The sequence below is a fragment of the Amborella trichopoda genome, chromosome 7, assembly GCF_054954075.1.
Source record: "Amborella trichopoda isolate Santa Cruz 75 chromosome 7, AtrichopodaSantaCruz75HAP2 v2.0, whole genome shotgun sequence".
Classification (NCBI taxonomy): Eukaryota; Viridiplantae; Streptophyta; class Magnoliopsida; order Amborellales; family Amborellaceae; genus Amborella; species Amborella trichopoda.
This window is the reverse complement of record NC_142342.1, coordinates 7,377,031-7,386,764: the sequence shown is the minus strand read 5'-3', so window position 1 is coordinate 7,386,764 and position 9,734 is coordinate 7,377,031.

Here is a 9,734-nt window from a genome sequence, read left to right as displayed (position 1 = left end):
AAAATGAGAGAGATGATGATTCGGAGGCCACCCTATCCCAGCCATATTATTCACATATCGAGTCCCAACAGCAACAGTGTAGGGATGAGCACGAAATACTGTAAATTAAATGCTGAATGGCGGTTCTTGCAGAGAAAGAATATATCAATATTCGCATATTCATTCAAAAACATGAAAATTCTTAATAGAGTACCCTCATTTTTTATTGAATTCCTAAAAAACAATATTTATAATGAATTTTAATAATTTTTTCGAATTTTTTTTAAGCTTTATTCCGACCGATTCACCCGATTCTCAATCTGGATCGCCAATCCGGATCGGTTTTTTGAAGCCCGATCCGGATCACCGATCCTTTTTTTAAACCATTGGTTTTTGCCATGATTTACCCACACAATTTGAACCTCCATATTGATTCGACAGGGAGGGCCGACCGAATGCAGATCAATATCTCGTAAGGAATATGAGAAAAGCAAATTTGAGATGAACTTTTTCTCTTTCTAGATTTTCCTTCTACTTTTCCATGGTTGAAGGCTTACTTCTAGAATTTGCCATAGTTGATCTGGAAATTAATCTCGAAAGCGTAGAATTTACCCGGAGGAAGAAAGAAGAAAGGAAGTCAGAGAAAGAGAAAAGCAAGGTCCTGCTCTTTTGCTTGTGGTTTTCCCCTGGATGCCTGCAGAAATTCTCGGGTTAAGAAATCTCTGGTAGAGAATTTGTGTCTTCTGAAATGTCCTCTATATCAAAATCAAAAGGGGCTAGAATAGCCTGCCAAGGGAAATATTTGTTTTGAAATTAAGATTTTGACATCTTTTACATCTTTAGCTGCTTTACCATATGTTCTTAGTAAGAATTTTAGGTTAAATATATCACTTTCAAATTTCAAAACATACCTTTTTTTTTTTTTGTAGAGTAATTGTTTTAGGCATCTTTCCATGTTTTGGATATAAATCTTACCAATTGTTCTCTTTTTTAATCTTGCATTTTCTGTTTTAAGATTCCTCCAAATCCTATTTCAAGAGGTATCCGTTTCTATTATTTTAAAATATTCAGGGTGAGGAATTGCTAAACATGGTAATTCTTTTGCTTTTATTTTGATTTTTCGAACAGCTAAGGTATGTTCTTCCCCCATTCTTGTAAATTCTTTTTCAAACGATCATAAAGAATAGCACAATCTTTAGCAAGATTTTTGTAAAAATCAGCAATGTAATTAAGACTACCCAAAAATCGTTGAAGTTGAGTTTTGTCTTTGATTTCATCAGGGAAATGTTGGGCAAAGCTTATGGCTCTATCAATGGGAATAATTGACTAGTTGTGAATATTGTGTCCTAAAAATCGGATTTTTGTTTGAAATAATTGGATTTTCTTTCCGGACAGAACCAGTCCAGCGCTTTTTATTGCATGTAAAAAAATCGTTAGATGTTTCCAGTGCTCTTTTATATAAAACTGAATAAACTAATATATAATCAATGTAGACTATCATGAATTGAGTATATGGTGTAAAAATATCATTCATGATATGCTGAAACTCCGAAGGGGCATTTTTTAGCCGAATGTACGGTAAAGGAATAAGTTTGTCTTAATTACATTGTTGAAATATCCCATGTTTGTCTGGGATATTTCGGCTCTGATACCATTTCTAGAGTACGTCAATCCAGCAATCCAGGCAGTAGCTTTAAATATGAGGTTGTTCCTGTAGGTTGGCTAAGACTTGGCAGATTAACCTTAATTTTTATGATTTTAATGGTTTCGGGCACCAAGTCTTTAATATCGAAACTGTCCCACCATTTTATTTGTACAACTGTTTCAATGTGAGGGATAAAATCCCAACTTTCGTCATCCTCAGTTAAAAAATATGACCACCTAAGGATCCAAGGGATCTCCTATAAGGTAGTAAATCGAATTAGGATTTTCATTCTTGACCAATTCCTATTGGCTACTTGGAATTTTGACATATAACATTGTAATGGTTGAGGATAAATATCTGGGGCAGGGCCCCAATACAACATCAATTTTTTAAAACATGTGGGTATTTCTTCAAGGGCTCGATTAAGCCTGAACATAATGAATCAACTATGGGTATTCTGCTTATTTTGTAATAATAAAGCTTTCTCCCATGCTTCAATGTAGTCATAATAATTATAGCTCTTAATTTTAGAGTAGTTTATGAAATATCTGGGTTTGAGATGATTAAATCCCCAATCTTTATAAGTCAGGACTTTTTTAATCCTTATTTTAGAATAAGCAATAATGTCATGTCCTCTATATCTTCGGACAACTTCAACAGATCATGTTTATTTAAGAATTGTTTTGTAAAATATCTGAGATTTGAATTCATCTCTGGGACGCTTATGGTTAACTAAATAGACCTTCGCAATTTCTTCTGGATTAAGACGAAGATGGATACGATCAATTGGCAAAATTGGAAGATATGATTTTTCCCAATATTATGAATTTTCAGTAAACTGAATTAAGTCTTCAGATAAATTATGACTATTTTATCTGATATTGACTTGGCTTGAGGTCTCACAGTGGGATTTTGCTTGTGGTTTTCCCCTGGATGCCCTGCAGAAATTCTCGGGTGGTAGAGAATTAGTGTTTCCTGAACTAGAATAGCCTGCCGTCTGGCAAATATTTGTTTTGAAACTAAGATTTTGACATCTTTTTCTATTACATCTTTAGCTGCTTTGCAATATATTATTATTAAGAATTTTTTGTTAAATATATCACCTTCAAATTTTAAAATATAGCGGACAATAGGGATAATTTCTTTTCTTTATTGTAGAGTAATTTTTTTGAGCATCATTCCATTTTTTGGACATAAGACTTACTAATTGTTCTCTTTTTTAATCTGGCATTTTTTGTTTTAAGATTCCTCCAAATCTTATTTCAGAGGGCATTTGAATTTATAAATAAAAAATAAAAAAATAAAAAAATAAAAATCAAACACTATTGAACATTCGTGATCGTCAGATCGGCCCAGATTCAATCTAGGCCGTTGGGCTCATATGTTCATATGAGCTAGTGGGCTAACCCAGCTTTATATATATATATATATATATATATATATATATATATATATATATATATATATATATATATATATATATATATATATATATATATATATATATATATATATATATATATATATATGAAGGTACTACTGTTAGCCCAAGGGCTAATAGGAAGATATGAGCTTGACGGCCCAGATTCAAGCTGGGCCGATCTGACGTCACGACCTCATTTCGTGTTTGAATTTTAATTTTTTTTTCTACAAATCTAAATCACTTGAAATTTTAGACATAGTGTTCTTTTCATCAAGCCACACCTAATAATAATAAAAACAAATCCACAAAAATAAAATTAACCAAAATACCCTTGAAACTTTATAGGGGTATTTTTTCATGTAAAATATTATTTTGATATTTTTTCGAAGATTCATCTATTTTTTACGAATACACACCTAAAATTTAAAGTGATTTGATTTGTAGAAAAAATATTAAAATTCGAACACTATCAGGCATCAGTGATCATCAGATCAGCACAGATTCAATATGGGCAGTTGGGCTCATATCTTTCAGTTAGCCCTTGGGCTAACAGGAAGATTTTTCATATATATATATATATATATATATATATATATATATATATATATATATATATATATATATATATATATATAAATAAGAGAATCATTTCATGCAACTGTTGTATAATAAGTTTTTGTCATTTGTATAACCCCAAAAATTGCACAAACATTCTTTTCACCATCATAATCAATCCTACAAAGAAAAAAAAATCCAATTTGCATCCTAGATATGATCAACATTAGTACCCTACAACAATGAATTGCGACCGTCCATTTGGTGAATTTCAAGATCTAAGCCTTAACAAATTCAAAATCACTTTTTTTTATTTTTTAGCATTATTAATCTAATGATAATAACACTATATAAAAAATTCGAGAATAAAAGAATCATTTTGAGGCCTATATCTAACCATCTCACTAAAATGGATGGATTATATTAATTGGGCTAAAAACACTCTCTAAGGCTTTTTTTTTTAATTTTTATTTTTGTGATTGTTCTTTAGAATAAAAAGAGTGTACATTTAAAAACTCATGTCAAACAAATGTCTCTAACATGAGTTTTTAAGATTGTTTTATGGTACTATTATACAACTGTTGCATGAGTAATTTATAATTATACTCAACAATTTTAAATACTTCTATACCCTTGTTTTGTACATTGAGTATTTTTTTAATAAGGATATTTTGGTCAGTAGGAATATGTGATGTCATACACTTGAGATGTGGTATCACCTGCGTAAAGTACACTAATGACATTTAATGCTTCATGTGGGTGACGTCACACCTCATATAGATAACGTCACACAACTCTTAATTACAAAAAATGCCTTAACTTAAAAAAAACTACATATACAAAAAAAGGATATACGTGTATCCAAATTTTGTTGAGTATAAATAAACACTTATATTGAAAGAGAACATTGCATGAACACTTCCCTAGTCTAGGTTTAGGTTCACTCTCATCAACGCAATTAACTTTTTTGAGAAGCATTTGGCACGAGAATCTCTTCATCGGTTTAAGGATTAATGACATAAATAAAAGGTTGACGAATACTTTTCCATCTTTTTGCTTCAAATTTGTTAGTGATTGGAAGATAGATGGAGACAGGAGGTTGGGTTGGTTGCACATGCAAAGACACTGTTAGTGAAATGTGGTTTTATCTTCTTTTGTGGAATATTTCCATTTTTTTTAGCAGTATTGTTGTTCTCTTTGAGGTGAAGAATTAAAGTCTCATTTCATTAAATTTGAGAACTTTTGCTTGTTGAAGTTTCACCAATAAGACAGAAATGGTTGCTTCTTGTTTGGTTGGGAATACGATAAAGTGGCTTAGGTAGAGTGTTCTTTAAGTTTCACCATTAAGATATTGATACCTTCATGTTTCTATGGGGAAAAGATAAAAGTGTATAGTGCAGAGGAGCTTTTGTTACTTGCTACTAATGGGTCAAAAGATTAGGGAGATATATATGATCTTTTTCCACTTAAAAGTCGAAAGCCTAGAGAGAGAGTGTGTGAGAGAGATTCACAAAATTTTGATAATTTTGTTATTACATTTTTTGTGAAGTTTAGCTTTATATAAGTGGGATTGGAACTTTTGATGGACAAATGCAATTTTTATAGGAAAAAGTTTATATAAGGTTAACAATTTATATTAAAATTTAATGTGCACTTCAAAAATTTATTGAAAAAGGATATTTGCACATTGAAAACCATCTAATTGATCATTTCAATATCGCGATTTATGGATATAAAAAAAGAAAAAAAAAAAAAATTCAAGTCCTAAAAATAATACATATTGTGGTACATTATCTGAACTGTCTATTTTCAAGATTTTCATGTGTTTATAGATCTGCTTGATTTGAACTATGTTTGGATTTTAAACTTTTATATTTAAAGATAAAAATAGAGTCTCATGCTATCCTAATAATTTTTTACACCAAAATTGCATCTTATAACAAAGTTTGAGTGTGTGCCAATTTTAATTGATTAGGGTTGCAACCTTACCCAAACCACACCCATTTTCATATAAATTTGAGAAATTTACACTAATATATCGTTAAGTAGGATCATTAAAAAAAGGCATTCCCTAATATTTTATGTTTATATCCTTTTTCTCTTTCTTAGTGACCTAAATTAGGTAGTTTGATCTTTAGAAATATCAAACTGCCCATTTTTTTTCATACATATATAATTTTAATATAGCTCAATATTTCAAATATCGGACAACCCCATTTAATTCCACAATATGATAGGACGGTTCCATGTTTCCAATATCGAACTACCTCATACTTGGGTTCATCCAATATCTTGTCATCATACTACCTTGAAAACCACAAAAAATAATGCAGTTCGATATTTGCAACATTGAACCTAAGGAAAAATTGAAAAAACTAAAAAAAAAAAATACAAAAGAATGATCTCATGATAAAATATGTGAAAATATGGACCAAAGGGTATTTTTGTTAATTTTACCTAGCCTGAAGATAAATTTCTCTTGTTGAAATTTAGTTTCCTAGACAATCCATTTTAGTTATTTGTATATCATTAGAAGTGCATTGTTTTTTAACATGCAAAATTATGAATCTATGAAAGAGATGTATCTAGAGTGACTTAAGATGTATTTATCTGAAAGCCATTTGCAGTATGTATTTAATGAACTTGCTCAATCAACCAAATCAATGACCAAACCGGCTTGAGCAGGAGTTCCCTTATAGGGAAAAATTTCTATGTGACCCCAACAACATATAAGTTATATGTGACCCTATTTTTCAGCCGTTCGATTTAGATCGAATGGTTACGATTGTTCATACCACAATGTCACGTCAGTTTTATTTTTTATTTTTTCTATAAAATATTTTTTATGAAAATTTGGATGTCCCAACAGAAAAATAGGGGGAACCTCGAAAAAAATAAAACAAAAATATTTTATGTAAAAATAAATTATCAAAATTCCCCCTGCAATTTTCAATGGTATTTTGGTAATTTTTCATCACCAGAACTATTTTTTAAGTATTTTAATCATATGTGCAGATCTATGCATGTCCCAAATTTTGTTTCAAAATTATTTGTAGAATAAAAACAAAAAATAAAATACTATGATCTGTCTGATTAAGATTTGACGGTTAAGTACTAGCTTGTGACATTGTGACTCAAGTCATCTCAACCATCTCCTCAGATCTAATGGCTGAGGCCAGGGGTCACATATATTATATATGTGGGTGGGGTCACATAAAAAGCCCTCCCTATTTTGCATGGGAAGCATAAAAAAAGCTAAAAATATTTTTAAATGGGGGTGCATCTAAGTAGGATGCACCATGATTTTTCCCAATAAAAAACCTGTGGCGCAGTTAGTAATTGGAAGTTGGGGAATTTTTGGAATTTGGAAGTTGGATACCTAAAAATTCTAAATACTTGTTTGATAACCTATATAACGGTTCTCAGATATATAGAACATGCGTCATAGTGGTTTGTTACAAAGCTTCATAGAGAGAGACATAATAAAATAAGGAAAAAGGACAAAATAGAGAGAAGACAGGGTTAGAGAGGGAAAATAGTTAGAGACATTGACTTTAGATAAAAATGATATAATTGGAGATAAAAGAACTCAGAGCGTGAAATGACCTATTTAAAAAGAGAGTTGAATTTGGAGAAATGGTGTGGTAAGAGAGAGGATACTATTAGAGAAATAATAAAGTTATATATAAAAGTTATGATTAGATATAGAAAAGATTTAGAGAGAGATGATTTAAGAAGAAAGATAGTACGGTTAGAGAGAGAAAATAATTACAGAAAGAGTGCGAGAATGACTAAAGTTGGAGCGATGAGTCAAAGAGAGAGGCATTAGAGAGAGAGCAAACATGGAGAAAGAAAAGAGTTAAAGAGAGAATGGTAGGGAGAGAAAAGTATTAGAGAAATAACACATGAAGCGAAAAAAAAAAAAATACGAGTTACAAACTATAAATAAGACATCTTACGGATTCCATGTGGATGGAAGCTTTTTTTTTTATTCTATGTGGATGGAAGCTACATGCTCTTATTTTTTTTAGGTGAGTCAGTGGGGAGAGCTTTAGGTGAGTCAGTGGGATTGGGGAGAGGGCCCTTGCCTTTGGTAGGAATTGAGCTTAAGTTTCATTGTTGCAAATCTTTAAGAGCAAACCAATTAAGCGCGGGTTCTTTTCCTACATGTTTTTATTGCTCTTTTTTAGTAATGATTTCATGCAATCGTGCAATTTTTTCATACAACCATTGTATAATAATATGATGCAACAACCTTAAAAAACTATCTTATGGTTATTTGTTTGATCCAAATTTTGAAATATACACTATTTTCATTCTAATGAACAATCACAAAAAAAGAAAAAATTGAAAAGATAACCTATAAAGTATTTTTTTAACCCAATTAACATAGGCCGTTTATTTTGGTGAGATGCTCAGATCTAGGCCTTAGAAGGATTTGTTCATTTCTAATTTTTTTGGATGGCCTTATTATCATTAGATGAACAATGTTAAAAAATAAAAAAATGATTTGAATTTATAAAGGTTAATATCTTGAAATTCACAAAATGAATGGTTTAGATTTTTTTTTTGAGGGGACTCGTTTTGACCATATCTAATGTTCAAATTGAACTTTTTTTTTGAGAGATTGATTATTGAGATGAAGAGAGTACGTATATAAAATTTGAGGTCATACAAATACCACAAACATAAGTTTCTAAAAATATTATTGCATTATACTATGATACAACCGTTACATTGGATCAATGTTCTTTTTAATAACCCAAGACTTCCTAGAGCTACTTTTTTTGTAGCAGTTAACAAACAAGAAGCTTCGTCTTACAAGAAAACTCCATGTTAACAAACAAGAAAACGCTAAAGTAACCTAGAGCTTCGACCTATAAACCCTTGTGATCTTTTTATACATAGTCCCCCTAATAGTCATTTGTTCCCACTGTAAACCCTAATGTAACTTATCTTTACACTGGCCCCCTCTATCAAAATTTTAGTCAATTTGGACGGAAAAGAACCCCCCACAGTTAAACACAAAATGCTTTAAATTTAAGGCTGATTCAAACCTTGGGGAAACTTCTTTGAGCCGATGTTAGCCTTGCCCTTCTTGGGCCTTAGGAGCATTTTTTATCGTAAGATAATCTTTTTTTTTTTTAATTTAAATACAAAAAACAAAAGTCAAAGGATTTTCTACTTCAAGTTGGAGCATATTATCCATTTATTTTCTCAGGTAAAATTTATACTAAGAATATATTTTAGATCCCTAAAATTGGGGATATAATCTATAAAACGTAATAACCAACATAAGAATAAGAATAATAATAAATAAATAAATAAATATGACTCTAACTCTAATTCTATTATTACATGGCTTGACGCAACTGTCTTATTATAAAATTGTAAAATAATATGCTCTTCTTTTTTTTATAAATGAAAAATTCGGATACAAGACATTCTCCCCCACTGAATTACCCAAAAAATGGCATCTCAAGATTGCACTAGAACCATCGAATTTTTGGATGGAATAATTTAGATGTTCCAGAACTCAAAATCCAAATGTTTTCCTTTGAAAATAGTTATCTAGTTATAATTTTATGGATCCCAAATTTCAAATAAAAAAACTCTTAAACAAGTATTTTATCCAAGAAAGTAAATATATAGTATGCTCCAAAAGAGTACAATATAGCACTCAATAAAAAAGTAATAAAGTTTATTACGCCAATACACTAAATTATTATTTTTATGTCAATAAAAAATAAAAAGTATATAAAATAATATATTTTATTTTTAATATAAAAAAATCACAATCATCACCCGTCAGATTTTAAATTGAGTGGTTACAAATGTGTCGTTGACTAAATTCTATGTTCAAAAATAAAATTATCAAACTTCACGACATACCCCAAGCATCGAATTTAACATCTAAGGACAAGAAGTAATTATGTAATTATGACCTCTTTACATAAAAAATAAATAGTCTCGCACAATCCAATAAAAATCCGAGGGTTATTTCCACAAATTTTATTTTTCCACAAATTTTGTTTTTCCTTTTTTTTTTCTGTCGTTTTATGTGCGCTTGTGCGGTCATGTGTTCAAAACGAAACGAAGAATCCCTCTCTCTCAGAAACTGAAAAACTGGAA